The sequence below is a fragment of the Anser cygnoides genome, chromosome 1, assembly GCF_040182565.1.
Source record: "Anser cygnoides isolate HZ-2024a breed goose chromosome 1, Taihu_goose_T2T_genome, whole genome shotgun sequence".
NCBI classification, from domain to species: Eukaryota; Metazoa; Chordata; class Aves; order Anseriformes; family Anatidae; genus Anser; species Anser cygnoides.
This window is the reverse complement of record NC_089873.1, coordinates 68,449,540-68,469,615: the sequence shown is the minus strand read 5'-3', so window position 1 is coordinate 68,469,615 and position 20,076 is coordinate 68,449,540. Positions and strand designations below refer to the sequence as shown.

Below are 20,076 nucleotides of genomic sequence, written 5' to 3'. Positions count from 1 at the left end.
TACAGAGCGTTATTTGTTAAGAATTATTAAATGCAGCTTGCAGAGCAAAATGTGATCCTTTAAAATAGCACAGCAGTAGCAGAAAGAGAAAAATATTTATAAAAGCTGAAAGACTTATCAAGTTTCACTTCACAAAGTGAACAAAGTCCAGAGAGGAGTCAAAGTACATAAAGCAAAATGAATTTTAAGACGTTGAGTTTATAATCATTACTGGAAGAGTCCAGTAAGGATAAGTTTTCCTTCTTGTAGTACTACTGCTCTGCTGTAGTGGCACAAGAGAATTATATGGCTGGAGACCAAGCTGGGAGGTTTCTTGCTACATTGCCACTTCAAAGACACAAGGAGGCTTGCAGTCAGTTTAAGTGAACTACAGAGAAGACACAGGGCTGATAAAAAATATATAAACAGAAGATGCCAAGGTATTTGTGCAGACAAGAGACTCCTAGAAGTGAACAAGCAAAAATGTTACAGATAATGGAAACTGCATCACAACTTAAGTAAGGATCCCAATGAATGCAGAACAATAATAAGTCCTCTTTTTGGATTCCCTCCTTTTCCCAGGTCTGCACGTATATTCCTCCTGATCAGATCATCCACTCAGATTCTTTGTCAGCCTTTACTAACTGTTTTTATTTTCAAAAAAGCCACCAATAACAACCTTCCAGGAAGCATCCAGAGAGAGATTTGTACTCATTCTCAAAAAAAAAAAAAAAAAAATTTGTCGAGAATTTCTCAACTCTTGAGGACCACAGTCTTCTATTATTCTAGTCCACGTGTGTTACTCAACTTTGCGTGGGCCCAGAAAGCACAGGCTTCTTTGCACAGAGTGAAGAAATAAATATAAGCCCATCTGATTTACCTCCTCTTTGTGAGGTGGTGTTTCTAGGTCTGTTCTGTGGGCACTTCCTTGCTAAGCTGCCATAAAAATTAAGAAGCAATTCCCAGCTTCACTCACAACTACCTCTCTCCTATGTGGGCTGCAGCTTTTTATCAGAGCTGTTGCTAGGCTGTGATTTAGCCACAGATGGGAAAGTTTGCTGCTGTTAATGGCAAATCTGTAACAGGGAATCTGTGATGTATCCCATCTCAAAACGCACTTTCACAGACTAGTTAATTACTTCAGCATCACATTGCTGAAATAAAGCTAATGTTGAGGAGAGGGAGGAAGACATATTAGCGGTTTTGCACTTCTATGACAGACTTTGCAGGTAGAGAAATTGAGAACCCTCTAGCATCTGAAATTTAAATTACATACAGCATTTTAGATGGGTAGAACATAATTATTGCCAAGCTGGAACTTTGCTAAGTGCATTTAAGTTCTTCAAATGTCAGCTGTGGCTATTAGGGTGCCTGCTACACAGCAGACTGGAAGTTGGAAAATCCAGGTTAGTAGGATGTATTTGGGTAGAATTAAATGAATTTTCAAGTGTCTGTGATTAGCACAGCTGCAAGTGTGAAATCCCTTTATCTATTCATAAAGCCAAACTGTGCAAGTCTCATCAACTTCATAACAGCTACAGTATAGGAATGCTATCTCAGATCTAAACTTTCCTCCTCATTGTCCAGAGCACTAATACCAGCTTTCAGAGCATGACACCGTAACTCAGTGCTGCACAGACAAATCATTTAATTGTGCTATTCAGTTCTGATGATCTTAAACTCAGGATGAGTGTCCTGCTGTTCCATTTCTGAAATTCAGAATGATGAGGCTTGAAACCAAAGAACATCAGCAGTGCCTGAATGAGAACCAGTTTTATATGTTGCACTTAAAGTTACCTTTGCGATGAGGAGGAAAATGAAACTAGTTTCAGCTTCCACCACTTCATTAGCCCTGGGCTGGTTGCTGGTGCAGGAAAAAGACTCATCAATAATGGCTGTTAGGAAAGGGCTTACTGCCCTGTACTTGTCTATAGCCAAATAGGTGAAGTTATAAAGCCAACTTTGAAAGCACTCCGAAATCATACTGTGAGGTTTTTAAACTCATGTAGATGTAGGTATTTAAGTAAAAGAGTAAAAGTGCTAGGCACTGTTGGTTGAAGCAAGTTCATTTTTTCCTGAGGGTGCTGAACAGCTCCGTGGTGGTATGAACCTTTGGTCACTGATAATCTTAACTGGTTTCATATCACGGATGGATGTGAATAGGCTCAAAGGCCCCATTGCCCATTATGAATCATCTAAAATTGGAGTTGTGTACCCAATGTTTGTATGCATATCACTGATGTGATGTGAACCACGTGTAGCTAATAGAGCTGCTTCTGTCTGGCAGTTTGGAGATACTTACAAGAGCTGAAGGCCGACAAGGAGAGGTGCACTCCTGCACAGGTGGTTACCTTTGTGGAGTAACCATCTGAAAGAAAGAATTCAAGTTTTCCATGTAAGCAAGGTATCGATCAGTAATAATCATCTCTCCTAAGCCTGTGTCCTGAGCTGTGGGTAGCCAGCTCCACACTGGCACAAATCACTTACCTGGTAGGAGGACTGTGGGGTGGGATTCTGTCCAAATGACAGATCAGAAGAGGTGGGAAGAGGAAACAAGCACCCCTGCTTTTGGGTCTCTGTTGTCATGCTGCAGGAAATGAAGACTAGAGATTCCTGCCTTAAGCAATTCGGCTCTCCCCAGCTCACAACTCGGAAGAAGTTGTATAATAAATGCAAAGTTAGTACCTGCTGTTCAGAGAGGACTGGGTGCCCACATAATGCTCATCTGGGATTTAAATTTGTGTGTAAATTGTGCTTATTTAAGGGTTAAGAGGCAAACTGTGTAGTCAGTGAGTCAAACATCATTGTTTTAAAAAATCAATTATCTGCAATTGCAGGGCCTACCCCAGCAGTACCTTTGCAGTATGCAGAGACTTCCCAGGTAGCACAGCTATTTTTATTAGCAATCTCCCTTCCCCCAGCTCTCTGCACTGTGCCAAGTTTAGAGTCAGCAAAATGACTTGGAACCAGTACATTTTATCCCCAACAGGCCAACCAACCACAATTAAACTGTATTACCATACATTAGGCTTTAAAGGGGTTCCTCTCCTGCAGTATATAAAACTGTAAGGGGAAAGAGAGAGAAGGAAAGGAAAAAAACAAACATTTTGCATGTAATGGGTTAATGTCATCCTCGATGTAAGTCCGTTGACTTCAGTTGGCTAGGGATGAATACAGACAATTCAATATTTAACAATCATTTACAACTTTTGCTTAGTTGGCAAGAAAAGCAACAATTTAAGGTCCAAAGCCTTCCCTGTGCTCTTTCTGTCTTCCTGAATCTTTACTTGGTTGCAGTAGTTCTCTGCTAACAGGAATGACACTCTGCAGGGTTGGCTGTTGGGTATTTTCTGCTGCGGTGCAAGATTACTCCTCATGATTTTATGGTGCAGCCGTAGACTTTAATAGTCACCTGGGACAATTATTCAGATACTGTATTGTGCAGTAAGATTGCCTTTGAGCAGCTGCAGAAATACTTAGCAGAGACATGTTCCCTAAAGCCCTGGGATGGGAAATAAAAACAAACAAACCACAGCAGCAAGACAAGAGTATGTGTCTTGTTCCATCTTTTAGCTTGGGGAAAATAAATAAATAAACAAATAAATAAATAAATAATTTGCAAATGATTTAAAAGGTAATTGGGGAAAAGGCCATTTTTCATTTAGTGGCCTATATAATGCTATAATGCCCAGTAATAGGCTACAAATTCATATTCAGTCACTACACAAACACAAACACAAACCCTCTCTGGGCAAAGTTGTGACCCAGCACATGGTGCTTTGCCAGGCAATTCTCATTAAAAAGATGAAGAGGTGATAAGACAGGGATGCAATTATTCTCTCTGGTAGTGATGTTCTTTGGTGCAGTCCCATTTACAAAGAACATCACAAAATCATGTGTTCTTCACTCTGGTAGAAATGGGCAATTTTCTTTTGCATAACTTCAGCCTTGCCATTCTGATGAGTACTATGCCTTAACAAAAACACCATTTCTCTTTCTTTCCTCCAAGCCATGATAACCAGCGTTTGTCTGTTACACTCTATTGCAACTAATTATTTCTCTGCCATTGCAATTCTAACTAGTCCTTGTGAAAATCTATTGGCCCATATAACCCAGTTGTGGCTTAGCTTGATGCTCCATGTTTTAAGTCTCATTCTACAAAGGGATATTTAGCTGCACTGTCTTTTTAGCTTGAAAAAAAGAGTGCTCATACACACATAAAATTTTATGGAATCTTTTAATAGCTTTCATCGTAGCTGTCTGGTCATCAAATCCTGCCTCCAGCTCTGGACTCAGAAGGGATTTGAAAGTACAGCAAAGGGACAGCAGTAGCCTTGCTTAGTTTGGTCTCTGAGAAGTGTCCCTGTTTCTTTTTCCTTGCAGATGGGCAGTTGGTGGGGGCTCAGTAGGCTCTGCTAATCCACTTCTCAACTGTATCATAACCACTTTTTCTTTTAAGACAGAGTTTGAACATTTCCTTAGCATTTTCTTCCAGGATGACCCTGCAGACAAAGTCAAGCTGGGAAAGTGTTTTATACTAAACACAGTGCGTGATATGTTGGGAATTTAGTGGCTTGGTACTGAAAGACTGTTTGTTCACTATTCACTGATGTATGCTTCAGTGAAGTTGTTCTTGATTTATAGCTGGATAAGCAAAATCAGAGTCAGACCCTTGCTGCTCATTTCTGCAGGAGCAGGTCTGGGCCTTATATGCTCTTGCGTTCATTATATACCTCGGTCTCACAGCTTTGATTCATAGAGTTCTCTTTAATTTGGTACATGCAGGCTTCCAGACTAGATCACATAGCAGCAGGATAACAATCCTCAGGAGAGCATTTCAGTTTGAGAAATTCATGAAGAGGGTGACTTTGCTGCTTACTTTCAATGACACTTGTGGAATAGGAAAGAGAAGTGAATGAAATGGAATTGCCAGCCTGTTTCCAAATGCATGCTCTACTATACAGCAGATGACAAATAGCATCCTCAATAACATAGTTCTAGTAGCTATGCCAGTTTTTGCTGGGTTGTTGTTTTCTCCCCTCTGTAATCTTTCTTTTCACATTTAGGGCAAGGTTTTCTTATCTGTGCACAGTGCACACAGGAGCTTTGTACTACTCTCTTATGCCCTTCTGCAGAAAAAGTATTCCACTGGCCTTGTCTGGAGTGGAGGTTAGCAGTAGGAACAGAGCCTCCTTCTGCCATGCAGCAGGGAAAGGCCTTGAGTTCACCCCTTTCCTCTTCCCTTCCCATCTCCTGCACCCTGGCCAAGAGGATTGGATTCAGAACAGGAGAGAAGTCACCACATCATGAGATGGTACAGATCTAGGGCTGGTCACTTCTTCATGGAGCAAAACTGTTTTTCTTCCTGCTGGTTTTCTGAGCCATGGAATATCATATGTACCTCTCCTTACTCAGGAAGGATCACAAAGCAATAACTTTGCTCTTTTTTACAGCAGTAATGTGCCAATCTCCTATTGGCAAAGGCATTTACTATATATTGAGTACACTGAAGTTGAGGGGAACAAAAAAAGGCCTTGACAGTAGCTATAGTGACTCACCAGTACATACATGTGTATGTATATGTGACTGTAGGAGCTATGCAATAATTGAGAATTGGAAAGCGTTCTTAAAAAAAAAAAAAGTAAAAAGAAAAAAAAAAGTAACCAGGTTACTACCCCAAGGACAGGAGGATTTTGTCCCTTTCCGTGGAAGAATGGCTTCCCACCCTGGTAGCTACAGCAAGAGTATTCAGGACTGAGCTCCTTCTGCTATTTACCCTACCCTCATTTCCACACACATAAATATTTTCAGAGGGCAATATCTGATTATTGCCCTCTAATGGTAGCATGAATGGTCTTCACACTAGAAAATTACTTTCTTGTGAAGCTAAATAAGGGATTTTGGTGAATTACGCATTGAAGAGATAGTAGGAGAAATGTGATTGACTGTATCCTAAGAAAAGAACAAAGCAAAGATACCTGACATAAATCCTCTTCCTAGTCCATGTCATATTGTCCTGGGAAAAGTATCCCGATTGTGCTGATTGTGAACTAGACTTATAGCTCTGGTGCAGTAAAGAATCTACAAGAAGCTACATACTGAGGATCTCTATATTGTGAGGGAGTGTGGAACACAAAAAGTGAAATGAATTGTAGAGAGCCATTGTGTAGTTACTATTAGAGTTGTCCTTTAAATGTAATTTGCCTTCACCGTCCAAAAATACAGATTAGAATACAGTCAGAGAAGGGATGGGATGTGTGTTAAGACAAGGGAAAATTCTGGTAACATTACTTTAGTATTTCTAGTGAAGTTGCATGACTGCTATCAGATAAACCATGTCTGGGTGGATACATATTTGGGCACTGCAGTCCAAGAGAGTCTTGGGTAGTAGCACACCCCGATTTCAGAATTAATTCCTTTGCTTTGTTGAGTTTTCATTCCATCATCACTGCTTCCTTTAAAAGGTTCTTTATTTTGTGATGCATTTAATTTTCTGTTCACTGGCCCCTCAAGATTCTGTGTGTGTGTGTGTGTGCTCATGCTATTACTGTTTGTAATGTTGTGTGCTTGAAAATGGTGTTTGTGGTAACAAAAAATAAATAGGCATATGTGTGCAAATCCAGTCATTTACTGCCTTGTCAAAGAAACTCATTTGTTTCTGTTTCATGAGATCAGCTTACTGACAACAATTGTCAAAAACTTATTCAATAGCAGTCATATTCATTCCTTTTACATATTTTCTTCTTGAAACTTTATAGCCCGTTTGAGCTCAGAGTAATCATCTACCAAACAGATCTTTTCCAACAGAAGTTTTTCAAAACCTCCTTTAACCCTTTTTAGGGACTTAAGAAGTCTATATCATTTTATATTTTGTACTGTACTACTCAGACTCAGCAAGAGACTGTGAAATATAATTATCTTACTCAGTCATGCACAGTATGGAGCACTGTACATACAGTCAGACTGAGACCACTTATACCATAGTTTATGAGATCCAAACAAATAAAGGATGTTTTGAGAATCATAATGTGGTCCACATTGGCCAAATTCAATTTCTAAGGCTTTGTACTGAGTGGGGAGTTACTTGATTAATCAGATAACTAAACCTGAGGTAGGGCAGATAAATGACAATCTTCCTAAAAGGGCAGATAATATTTAGCATGTTGCTCCCACCTCCCTATTCTAAGGACAGGAGCAGAAAGGCTTGTTATATCCACCTCAACAATGACCTGAATGAACTACAGGAAGAGGTGAGAGAAGAACTAGTCAGTGACAACAACTCAGTTCTTGATCCCTCCTGTGACACCTGACTAAAATACTGGTGCAACAGTCACATACTGTCATTTGCTGGGAAGCGAACTAAGATCCTGAGCTTGTTTCAACAGCCAACTGAACAATTAATTGTCAGATGATGACTTTTGGTCACTAGTCATCCTGATATGCTGATAGCAGGGATAAAGATTTCATGCTCCACTTCTAGCCTGTGGGCTTCATACTCTGTGCAGTAGCTTTTGATCTTTCAGATGGTGATCTGAAATCTAACAAAGTTAATGAAAAGACCAACTACTTTAGACCTTGTGTTCAGTAAATGTTAAATATCCTTTCCCATTATGCTCCATATCTAAGCTCAATTAAAAGCTCAAGTTCATGAATCATACAGCGTCCTTCTAGCTCCATGTCTACCAGATGTTGGTGACCCAGAAATCAACAACTGTCTCACCTCAATAGCTCCACTGAAGCCTGTTGCTGAATACCACATGCAGGTTTTCATGGGGCAGTTTTTCACAGAATCACTGAATGGATGAGGTTGGAAGGGACCTCCAGAGATCATCCAGTCCAAGCCCCCTGCTCAAGCAGGGTCACCTTGAGCATGTTACACAGGATTGCATACAGGCAGGTTTTGAATATCTCCAAAGAAGGTGACTCCACAACCTCTCTGGGCAGCCAATTCCAATACTTTGTCACCCAAACTGTAAAGAAGTTCTTCCTCATATGGCAATGAAACCTCCTGTAGTTCAATTTATACCCATTACCCCTTTTCCTATCACTGGCCACCACCGAGAAGAGTTTGGCCCCATCCACTTTACATTGTCCCCTCAGGTATTTATAGAGGTTTTACTCACAAGCATGTCTTAGAACACTCGATCCATCCCTAATGAAGGACAACCTTTTGAAAAGGAAACTTCAGCCGTTAAGCTTACTCTAGGGCAAAAGCCAAGTTCTATCCTCCCTTGTGCTGAAACCAGCTGCTCTTTGTAGGTAAGGCTGAAGGATTTCCCCTTTAACTTCTTAGACTTGTAATAGAGCTAAGTGACTACCCCTCGTTTGGGGGATCCTGCTTTCATTTTTCTCAGCTTTTGGCACTGCACTGCATGATGCACTCAGTCTATTCATTACCTTTCTAGTCTACAGCAGTCAAGGCAAACATAATGTCCAGCAGCATAAATGAATCCTTTTATCTCCCTCATAACCTGATAACCCAAGGGCACATTCTAGCACCATATATTTAAATTATGTGTATGTTCACCATTACTCTTGATCCATGTTTTTTTTTTAAATCTTTCATGAAGTTACTTCAGTCATTTAGTTCTGAATTTTCAGGTGCACTCTTTGATTTATAAGCTCTAAAAAGCCTGTCTGAAGTTATACCCACTCTACTTTTGAAGCCAGTTCAGGGACTCTTATCACCTCTACTTACCACTCAGTATTCCCTCTACTCTACTCATGACAAGGCAGATAAATTGATATTAATGCTACATAATGGAGGTCAAGGGCACATTACAGTTGCCTGATTTGCCTGAATGTGATCTTTCTGCTACCAGTCTTCCACAGAAGGTCTTGTTAAACTCTATGGACATTCCATTCAATCATGAGCATCAGCACAAGTTTCCTTCCTTTACTAAAATTTATGGAATAAACAAGTCACCTAGAAAGTTTCGTGACCTTTTACTATAAGTTCAGAAACACATAAAATATAATCATTGATTAATGGGCTGATACTCACTTAAAGTCAAGTCTTTTGACTACCATTCTTGCAGAAATAAGCAGCCTTAACACTTCCACAGAAGTGAAATTGTCAAACTAGTAACTGTAAACTAAATGCCTTATCACTACCAGTGTTCTGTAAGTGGATCACAAAGACTTCAATTATTTGTATGCTTTTGAAGAATAAGCCCAGCCACAAGCAGTGGCACCTTCTTTAAACCTGAATTTTCCTTGTGATTAAGAAGATTAATAGGGTGGATGTTGAATGAGTAGGGCCTATCTGGAGGGTACGTCTCACAACTGCAGAGAGTGATAGCAATGGCATGTATTTCCTAAGAACTTTGCCCTACAACAGTTAAAGATAACTTATCAGAATAAACACTAATGGGACAAAGTTTCCATCTAGTAAGTCCATGCCAACCAAGAACCTCAATTTGTCTTATAAAGTAACAAATTTAATTTTTGCATTTTTTTTTGCATTTTGCAAAAAAAAAAAAAATTTTGCTTTTTTGTGCAATAGTTTTAACAAGGAATACTGGTCAGCTCCCTGTGCAAATTCCTGAGAGAATCAAAGTTTATTATATAACACTGGAAATGAGGAAAATAGTATTGTACTGTAGTGTCTTACAGTATCTTACAGCAGTGACGGTTAAATTGGTTTGATTTACATATAGACAAGGATGGAGGACTAGGATAGGTTGTAATGAAACATGGTTTAATTTCTGCATTTTTTGCTGCAACATCAGTGCTATAAATGTAGCATGTTTTATTAAAAATAATATGAGTACTATTATTTGATATTTTAACTGGAGCAATAGCTGCATGTTCCAGTTAAGCTAGGTGCTTTAAAAACGAAGTCATACCTGTCACAACAGCTACATTGGATATATATGTTTAGCTATGCAATTTCATTAACGTCAGTAATGTGTGTACTGTGCCCAGTTTAAGGCATGGTGATAACTCATTGCAAGATTCAGGCTTAAGTTGGAGCAATAGTAAAAAGTCAGTTCAACAAGCAATAGAGGGGGATGGGCAGATTCAAAGTTTATACCCACTACATGCTGAGGATGGATTACATACTGCACAACACAGTGATGATTCCTGTTACATTTGTGGAAAAATCTGAAAGAGACTAAGAGAGATTTGGGTGTAAGGAGTTCAGGTATTTTTGGAAGCTCTCTGTGGTGGCCTTTATGGGGGTAGTAGGGATGAACTTTTCCCACAGTGCTTAACTCCTTTCTTACAACCTGCAGGTATTGGCATAAGCAATTCAGCGTTGTTGACTGTTGTGATCATATTTCAGGTTCCTTGATTCTTGATGTTTTCCTTGAAATTCAAATCCTTCAGGTAGGTGATTCTGTGAGAATTTCTGTTGGTAGTCCTTTGTGCTATGAGGGAGTTAAAAAATGTGACCAGGTGCACCCCTAAAGCTCAAGACAACAGAACACATAACACTGACAAACAACTATCTAATTTGAAAAAGGAAAAATCATTAGAAATGTTTTCACTCATAGAGTCTGCTTTTTTAGACCTGTTTTTTGTTTTGTTTTGTTTTAATTTGGTTTTCTTCTTGAATCAGTTATTTTGGTTTTAGCTTAGGTTTGGCAACTGTTTCCTCTATTTTTAATTTGACTATCCCTGATTTTTACATTCTCTATTAAAAGAATATTAGAAGACTGCAAATTATGCAAGGCCTACTTTTCTGGTCAGTACAGAGTGTCCTCACATTCCATTGCTCTTAATGGAAATTAATTTTATCAAGCCTATAGACCTTAGAGCAATTTTGTAGATATTAGATACTTAGACATCTGTGGTATTTTATTATTGATTAAAGAATGAGAAGAAATCTCCTGGCTTAAGACCTTGTGCTAGGATTTATGAATTACTTTTTCCTATGTGACCCTTGGCAGGTCATTGAATCTGTCCTTCTGTTTCCCGTCTGAGAAGCAGGAAATAATGATGATTTTCTTCTGCTGCTCTTTGTCCATCATGCCTACTTAAATAGCTCGCTCTTTGGAACAGGCCTTGTTACCTGCTAGTAAAAAGAAATCCCATTCTGAGTTAGGACCTGGAGTTGTAATACAAATAATTAATATCAGCATTAAACAGTCAAAGATATTACATCCAAGACACATTTGGCCTGAGGCCCACATAGTTCTTAAAATGATGGATTTTTAATTGATTATTTGGAATGAGACCTTTTCTCAGACTAGCTAAATCACTTAGACCCACGCACACCAGCTATATTTAGAGGCGAGGAGGTGGCAGAGTAATTCTTGAAGTGCTCTGTTTCTAATAACCCGGGTGACTGACAGTCTGTGAGTGCTGCCTCTTTTAAAACAAACATGACTCATAGCCCCCAGGCGGCAAGCACGTGCAGGTTAGAAATTGTACTGAACTGTCCACATTCAAGAAACAATGAAATCTGGTCATAATAATAAACATTTCATTCATTAATTTTAGGTTATTACAAGTGGGAAAGTATATTAATGGCTTGGCATCTATAACAAAAAAATGCAAAAGGGCTGTGCAAAATATGTTAGAGTTTTAAGGTAAGTCTGGAATAAACAAGGCAAAATTTTCATCCCATACCCATACCCCGATGCTTTCAGAGTGCTGAGATGTAGCTGGCTTATCAGACATTGTAATGAATTCTGTGTAAACTAGATCTTTATAAGAACAACATCATTTCCAGTGTCCAAATCAAACACAAAATGTAAATGGCCTTCTAGACACAATGATATTTAACTCTCATCGAAACAGACCTCCACACATAGAGCTGTTTCCCTGGCACTTCTTGTCCAAAACAATTATTAACACACTTGAATGATCTTTCTCTCTCTCAGAGAGCATAAGTGGTGAAATGAAGCCACATCCTCAGAAGCTGCCAGGGAAGTGCAAAGGCGGAAGAGCATACCAAGAGCATACCATCCTGGCCTTTGTCGAAAGCAAAGGAAAAAATAAATAAATAAATCCCAGCATGAGAATTCCTCTGTCTTCTTGAAAGATGCTTTACATCACTTGTGCTTCTGGGAACAAAGGGCCCAAGTGATTATTGTTTTGTGTCCTAAGCTCATCACTGACCCCAGCACCCAGCCACAGTGCATTGTTTTCTGTGACTACACCGGTCACAAGGCAAACTCCTCTCCGGGAGTTTAAGACAGCACTGACAGGAGCTCCCGCTGATGCAACAACTTTCTTTCTTTATGACCTGCATGTTAAACACACACTTTGGTCTTAACTTCAGTAAAAACGCAGGCCAAGCCCAGGAATAGCTGCTTGGTTTTTCCACTAGACTCTCATTGTAGAAGTCAGTATTTCTCTGTCTGTGAAGTCCACGAAAAATAAAGCCAGTTGTAACTCCTTACCTTCTTAAGGTAGTTTCTCTAGAAATTAGATATGGTCCTTCATGTCCCAAATCATGGGCTCCTTTTTAATAGCTAACAAGTTTCATTTCCATGAATTTGCATTCAAGGAGCACGAAGTGACCTTTATCTACAGTTTACCAGTTAGTACAATACATGTTACAACACTGAAAACAAGTTAAGCCCAAGAAAAAATGCAGCAGCTTTGGTTCAGCTTGCTTCCAGCAGCTTGCTTCCTTGTTTCCTTTAGAGCAAACACAGTACTGATTTTGTATTTGCCTCCTAGTTCTGTTTCTCAGCATTTCAGCCGGTGGCAGGTGAGAGCTAGGAATAAAACCTGTTTAACAGCAAGTCACACACAGCTCTGCAACTGGTAATGAAAACTCTTAATGTTATTGATAATGAAAAAAAAAAAAAATCTGGTTATTCAATGGTTTTGTACCAGACAAGGAATCTGTGTGTTTTAAAACATCTTCATGCAGATTTAAGGGAGGGAGCCTGACAGCCCTGGAAACTAAGCGCCAGTATCGTGTAGCAAGGAGTTGATTGTAGAAGCTGTTCAGCGTCCTCACGCCTATCTGCAAACATGCCTTCAACTGTGACCCACTTTACTGGGTGCCGTCTTGTGTAGTCCTTTGTCTTTTTAAGAGCTACATGTGTAAGTAGCTCAGTGATAATAGTAATCTCTTCTATCAATGCAAATAGACTGCCAAGCTCTGAAACTACCAGCGTGTACTAGATATAAGGTTCATCTGCTTCCTGGGGGTATTGTACTAGCAAAGAGCAGCTTAATAAAGTGACGAGAACACTGAGAATTAGTAATATCTGCAAGCAGTATTGCTTTATGCAGTATCTCTTTAATTGGCTGTATTCCATTCAAGTTATTGCATAAGATTCAGACTGCTCTACTTTCAGAAGTTCCTTTATTTCTACACCAGTAAAATTAACTATTTATTGGTAGCTAACCAAGTTAAAATACTTGTTTTCTTTGTCAGTTTGGGCTGGTGAGTTTACAGCTGTTAAATATCTGAAATATAAGATTTTAAAACATTTTTTAAAACATTTGTTCCACATAATTAACAACTGCACATGGTTTCATTGTCTGCATAAATGTCCACTCCCTTTTTGTATCTTGTCAAGTTCTTGGCATCCAAAATAAATTAATTTAAAAGTCTAATTATATGCCATGTAAAAAGGTATTGTTTTTATCAGGGTTGGATTTTATTCTTCCCAATGGCATTGAACTGAATTTGTCTTCTGATTCTGTATTACAAGACAGTGAGAAAATAAGCTCTCTATATCTTAGTTACTGATACACATTTTCAGGATTATCTGTTTTATAAAGGACAGCCGTATTATCCTTATTCAAATAAGAGACAACAATTTCAGGGATAGATGCAATAATTAGGAGATGAGTCATGCATACATTTTAAGCAATATCACTAGATTCTTTTTCTTCCTTAATACTTGCTGCTGTCACTATCAACTTCCAAGAAAGTCTTACATCTATTGTCAGTGACCCACCACTTTACCCTCGCTATAGTGAGCCCTTCTCCTCCGACAACATTGGCTCCAAAGTCCAATAAAAATGTGGAAAGATTCCTATTGATTTCAAAAGCCTGGAATCAGTTCATGGTGGAGCAGAGCAGTTTTAAAGGGATAGGTCTCTTTTTTTCTTTTCTTTTTCTTTTTCTTTTTCTTTTTCTTTTTCTTTTTCTTTTTCTTTTTCTTTTTCTTTTTCTTTTTCTTTTTCTTTTTCTTTTTTTTTTTCTTTTTCTTTTTCTTTTTCTTTTTTTTCTTTTTCTTTTTCTTTTTCTCTTTTTCTTTTTCTTTTTCTTTTTCTTTTTCTTTTTCTTTTTCTTTTTCTTTTTTTTTCTTTTTCTTTTTCTTTTTCTTTTTCTTTTTCTTTTTTCTTTTTCTTTTTCTTTTTCTTTTTCTTTTTCTTTTTCTTTTTCTTTTTCTTTTTCTTTTTCTTTTTCTTTTTCTTTTTCTTTTTCTTTTTCTTTTTCTTTTTCTTTTTTCTTTTTTCTTTTTTCTTTTTTTTTCTTTTTCTTTTTCTTTTTCTTTTTCTTTTTCTTTTTCTTTTTCTTTTTCTTTTTCTTTTTCTTTTTTCTTTTTCTTTTTCTTTTTCTTTTTCTTTTTCTTTTTCTTTTTCTTTTTTTCTTTTTCTTTTTCTTTTTCTTTTCTTTTCCTTTTCCTTTTCCTTTTCCTTTTCCTTTTCCTTTTCCTTTTCCTTTTCCTTTTCCTTTTCCTTTTCCTTTTCCTTTTCCTTTTCCTTTTCCTTTTCCTTTTTTCCTTTTTTTCCCTTTCCCTTTCCCTTTCCCTTTCCCTTTCCTTTTCCTTTTCCTTTTCCTTTTCCTTTTCCTTTTCCTTTTCCTTTTCCTTTTCCTTTTCCTTTTCCTTTTCCTTTTCCTTTTCCTTTTCCTTTTCCTTTTCCTTTTCCTTTTCCTTTTCCTTTTCCTTTTCCTTTTCCTTTTCCTTTTCCTTTTTTCTTTCTTTTTTCCTTCAGTCTCTCTGCCCAGGATTTAGTTTTATTAATGTGCATAATGAGCACTGCACTGGGAGGACAAAGAAAATACAGCTTGATGGCTGATGAATGTTTGAGTCTTTCTCCTTATGAGCAGGACTGTGATTTTCCTGTACTGCAGTAAAATGCTTAAAAGTTAATTTAGTCAGGATGTTGCTGGTAGTTACATGTGGATGCTTGACCACTAAAAACCGAACTGGCAAGCTACACACTCCTTTCTCCTTAAAGTCACTTAAGAGAAGGGGAAATGATTATCTAGAGTGAGCTGTCAACCTTTATGCCAGCTTTCCTCCTGATATGATTTATAAAACAGCTAAGATAACCTCTTGGGGGGAGCTTTGCAATGGAAATAGCAAGTGATTCTTATTCTAATGAACATAACACTGTCACAAGTTTAAAGTTCAAGTATGAGGTATGAAGGTTTGGGGAAAAAAACAGAGCCCGTAAAATACGAATGTGACAGCATATGTGTTCATTGCCTGAACAGTGTATGAAACAGGAGAAATAGGCAAACTTTATATTTCTAATGAGGTTTAAAATATTTTTCAGCCTTTATCCAGCAGAAGTTCCTCAATACTGTCTTTTATTTTTTTTATTTTTTTATTTTTTCTTCACACTCTCCCTTATGGAGACCAGGCATTTCTCTCAGAGCAAGTTTTGCACCCTTTGGTCCCTCAGCATTGCAAAATGTGCTGTCACGATTGGCACTCATTAAATAAGCCTTTGTTGGTAGCTGCAGCCAGCAGGCAGAGGACAGAATGGACTTTAAACTTGTGGAATTTAAACTCCTGGAGAGGGCTTGTCCTCAACAGCATTTAGAAACACCAAATGGGGATTTTTTGGAGAACTTATTTCCTCCCATTCTACTGAAAAACAACAACAACAAAGGAAGAGAAAGAATCCCATTACTGGGTGTCTATCATTGATATCTAGCTTACTTCAGAACTGCTTTAAAAGATGAAACAGAACTGCTTTAAAAGATGAAAGCAGACTTTTATAGAAACTGTTTCAGGCAATAAACACATATACACACACACACATATATATATATATATACAAATATATATATATACATAAAGTTTATGAGTCTATGGCAAGTTAACCTGCCCCCAAACTTACCCAATATATTTCTTATGACAAGAGCTGTATGAATACAATTTAGGTAGTTGGTGAACCATAGTATCTGCAGGTTTGCAGAGGCTGATAGCTTTTCACTGTCTGGTCAGTATCTTTCCAGCTCAAGGCTAGAGTTGTGCTAGATCCTCACTACCAGCTGGAGTAGAAAAGTTTGTGCTCAGTGGTGGTGCCAGGCACAGGATGGCTGTGATCGTATAGTGGTCAGTACTCTGCGTTGTGGCCGCAGCAACCTCGGTTCGAATCCGAGTCACAGCAGAAATTTTTTGCGTTGTAAGGAGGATCCAGGAAACTACAGGCCTGTCAGCCTGACCTCAGTGCCAGGAAAGGTGATGGAACAGGTCATCTTGAATGCAGTCACACAGCCTATGCGGGACAACCGGGGGATCAGGCCCAGCCAGCATGGGTTCATGAAAGGCACGTGTCCTGCCTGACCAACCTCATCTCCTTCTACGACCAAGTAACCCGACTGGTGGATGAGGGAGAGGCTGTTGACATAGTCTACCTAGACTTCAGCAAGGCCTTTGACATGGTCTTCCATAGTATTCTCCTGGAGAATCTGGCAGCCCGTGCCTTGGACAGGTACGCTCTTTGCTGGGTTAAAAACTGGCTGGGAGGCTGGGCCAAGAGAGTGGTGGTGAATGGAGTGAAATCCAGCTGGTGACCGGTCACCACTGGTGTTCCCCAGGGGTTGGTGTTGGGTGCCCATCCTCTTTAATATCTTTACTGATGATTTGGATGAAGGAATTGAGTGCACCCTCAGTAAGATGGCAGACAACACCAAACTGGGCGGAAGTGTTGATCTGCCAGAGGGTAGGAAGACCCTGCAGAGGGACCTGGACAGGTTGGGTTGATGGGCAGAGGTCAATGGGATGAGGTTCAACACGGCTAAGTGCTGGGTCCTGCACTTTGGCCACAACAACCACATGCAACACTACAGGCTTGGGGTAGAGTGGCTGGAAAGCTGTGCAGAGGAAAAGGATACGGAAGTACTGGTTGATGCTCACCTTAACATGAGCTGGCAGTGTGCCCAGGAGGCCAAGAAGTCCAACGGCATCCTGGCTTGTATCAGGAATAGTGTGGCCAGGAGGACCAGGGAGGTGATCGTCCCCCTGTACTCTGCTGTGGTGAGGCTGCAGCTCGAGTGCTGTGTTCAGCTTTGGGCCCCTCACTACAAGAAGGACATTGAGGCCCTGGAGCATGTCCAGAGAAGGGCTATGAAGCTGGTGAAGGGCCTGGAACAGAAGTCCTATGAAGAGCGGCTGAGGGAGCTCGTTTGTTTAGTCTGGGGAAGAGGAGTCTCAGGGGAGACCATATTGCTCTCTACAACTACCTGAAAGGAAGGTGTGGGGAGCTGGGGGTCGGCCTCTTCTCCCAGATAACTGGTGATTGGACCAGAGGGAATGGCCTCAAGTTGCGCCAGGGGAGGTTTAGGTTGGAAATAAGGAGACATTTTTTCTCAGAAAGAGCAGTCAGGCATTGGAACGGGTTGCCCAGGGAGGTGGTGGAGTGTTTAAGGAAAGGTTGGACGCGGTGTTTAGGGACATGGTTTAGTGGGTGACATTGGTGGTAGGGAGATGACTGGGCCAGGTGATCTTGAAGGTCTTTTCCAACCTTAATGATTCTATGATTCAGCTGAGTAGAAAAGTATACTGAGATAAGACTTTAACAAAGCTCTCATTACACTTAGAATAATTTTGTTTATTAGTTAAGTGAAGGTGTACGTCACTTTGAAGCACTGTATTACTATGAGGCTCACGTTGTCCTAGCTTCTGGGTGCATTGCCCAGTTGGAAATGGTGTGGTGGTGTCTTGTGGAGTTTTGTGATGGTTTCTTCCTCAGTGGCCCAGCCAGCCCCAGCCAGGTACTGAAGGGGACAACATAATGTGTGACAAACTCCTGCAAAGTGGAAGCATGGAATTTTTCAGTGGGACATCAGCTGAATGCTTATGACCTGGAAGCAATATTGAAAGTACCAGAAATCCAAGAAATCCTTTCTGCTGGTTTCATGTAGTTTGCTTGAGTTGTATAGGAGGAGTTCACAGCCAGTGAGAACGCATCACTGCCTTGTGCTTGCTTTCTGTGGAGTCCTGCCACGTTGAAGTTCCATAACTAGTGGCAATATTAATTTGATTTTGTTTTTTTCTCTTTCTTATACATATTCAGTGTGCTTTATTTTATGCAGGGTGTGGAAAGGCAAAGTACTAAATAGCCTGAAGAAGTAAAGAGTTAAAAAAGAGGAAGTGAAGAGCTGTTATGTTCTCCAAAGTGACATATGATAGCAGCTCATTTTCTTGTGTTGTAAAAAAATAGAATATAGTCTACACAACTTAAAAAAAAAAAATACTTGGACAGTATTTTCTTATGCCTGATATGCTAAAATACCTAACTAATGGGACAGATAGTCCTTATACAAGAAAAACTGGATCTCCAGGAAATCCGCACGTCCTCTGTATATTTTTGAGAAAAAAGAACATGAAGAGATCCTGTCATACTCCAAATGACATACACTGCCTCAGAATTAAGAGATTGTTATTTACTCTGGGAACCTGGTTGCATTATGTGATCTACCTGACTGACATTCAGGGAAAAACAGCCAGGGGACAAGCATCCTGTCCCTCAGTGGCAAAAAATGCACACTGAGTAGGAACTATATAGCTTCATATATCTTTTTACAATGACTCCTGAGATATGGTCAGCACAGCTCTGGATTAGGGAATAAAAAAGCTCAGTATCACAGCTTGTAGAGATTTTGGAAAAACATTGGTGAATCATTATTTAGGATTGTAGTTTCTCCTCTGATCTTATTTAAGATTCTTCATTTATATATGTGTCCCTGCTGTTGATTTACAAGGGGGGCACAAATTCTCTGGATCATAGTTGACCCATCTATAATGTGGGAAATGACATTCCTTGCCTATCTGACAGAAATGTGCCAGACTTAATTAGCAACAGACAATGTTTTGAAAAGTGACTAGTTAGACATATCCTGTGAAAATTGAGGCTCCTGAAGACTATCAGGTTGAACCTCTGGATATACATACACATTTAAAAAATCACAAGTAAATTTTTGAAAAGCAGTTGGTGCTCTGATAAGATGCATTTAAAACACTATTATAAATCATAGCAAATATATTAATGGCTACTTTCATACACATGTTCCGAAACATAACTCTTATTCTTCCCCTTATCCACCGCCAAGGACTTAAAATCCTACCTGGTCTTAGTCAATGTATTCCATTTTCTCCATCTTTCGCAGGGAAGGGCAAACTCTGTCATACCTGCTGAGGCCAACCTGCAAAATCCAGAGGTAAAGTCACACTGTGACTACGAGCAGAAAAAAGCTGTAAAACTTAAGATTCAGTCTTAGATCTTCTCAGGACTCGACAACTCCATTAAAGCATGCTTGTGTGACTGCCAAAATCTTTCACTGGGAAAAAAAAAATAATCATCATGATTTCATTACTAAACTGGAAGCAGCAGCCTCTTGCACAGCACACATATGTGCTATACAACATTTTTCATTATGGATCTCTTGCTTGCTTGGTGACCTGATTTCAACTGGTGTCAGCTCAACACAACACTGTAAACTTCTTTGGATGATTAGAAAACATTCCTCCGCAGTATGCGAATAAACATGAGCTGCAAGTGCTGTGTTGGAGATTATCTTACAAATGTAACATCTCTGCACCTCTGCATATAACGTTGCTATTTTTTCCTCCATCAGCTGCCTGAATATTAACAGTTAGTTGCAATCACATTAAGCATATGCTCGCCATTTTTTCAGCAAGAAGCATACTTCTTTTCTCTTGGAAGGAGACAGTCCTAGTTATACGCGCTATCAATGATAAATAGATGTTAAAAAAAAAAAATCTGAATTCAGTGTTTATTTTGCTGTAGTGAGGTATGGTAATTTGGGAGACATAAGTTCATTGCATATCTTCCATGGAACCTGAAGCTGAAATTATGGAAAGTTGCTGGCACCAGCAGAGCTTTCCTCATCCCTTGAAACTCTTGCCAAATATGCTAAATATGTGGCTGTATTTAGTAACTGTATGTTCCTCTGAAATCACAGTTTTATATGCC

At 39.3% G+C, this 20,076-nt stretch overlaps 1 protein-coding gene and 1 non-coding gene across 2 annotated transcripts in view; both read left to right on the top strand.

Moving 5' to 3' along the window:
* The window catches only part of SLC15A5 (solute carrier family 15 member 5), a 65,530-nt gene that overhangs the window by 4,683 nt on the left and 40,771 nt on the right, over nucleotides 1-20,076 (top strand). The gene's annotated exons all lie outside the window — the stretch shown is intronic.
* TRNAH-GUG (transfer RNA histidin (anticodon GUG)) lies at nucleotides 16,177-16,248 on the top strand. The gene has a single exon. It is a non-coding gene; the product is annotated as a tRNA-His (tRNA).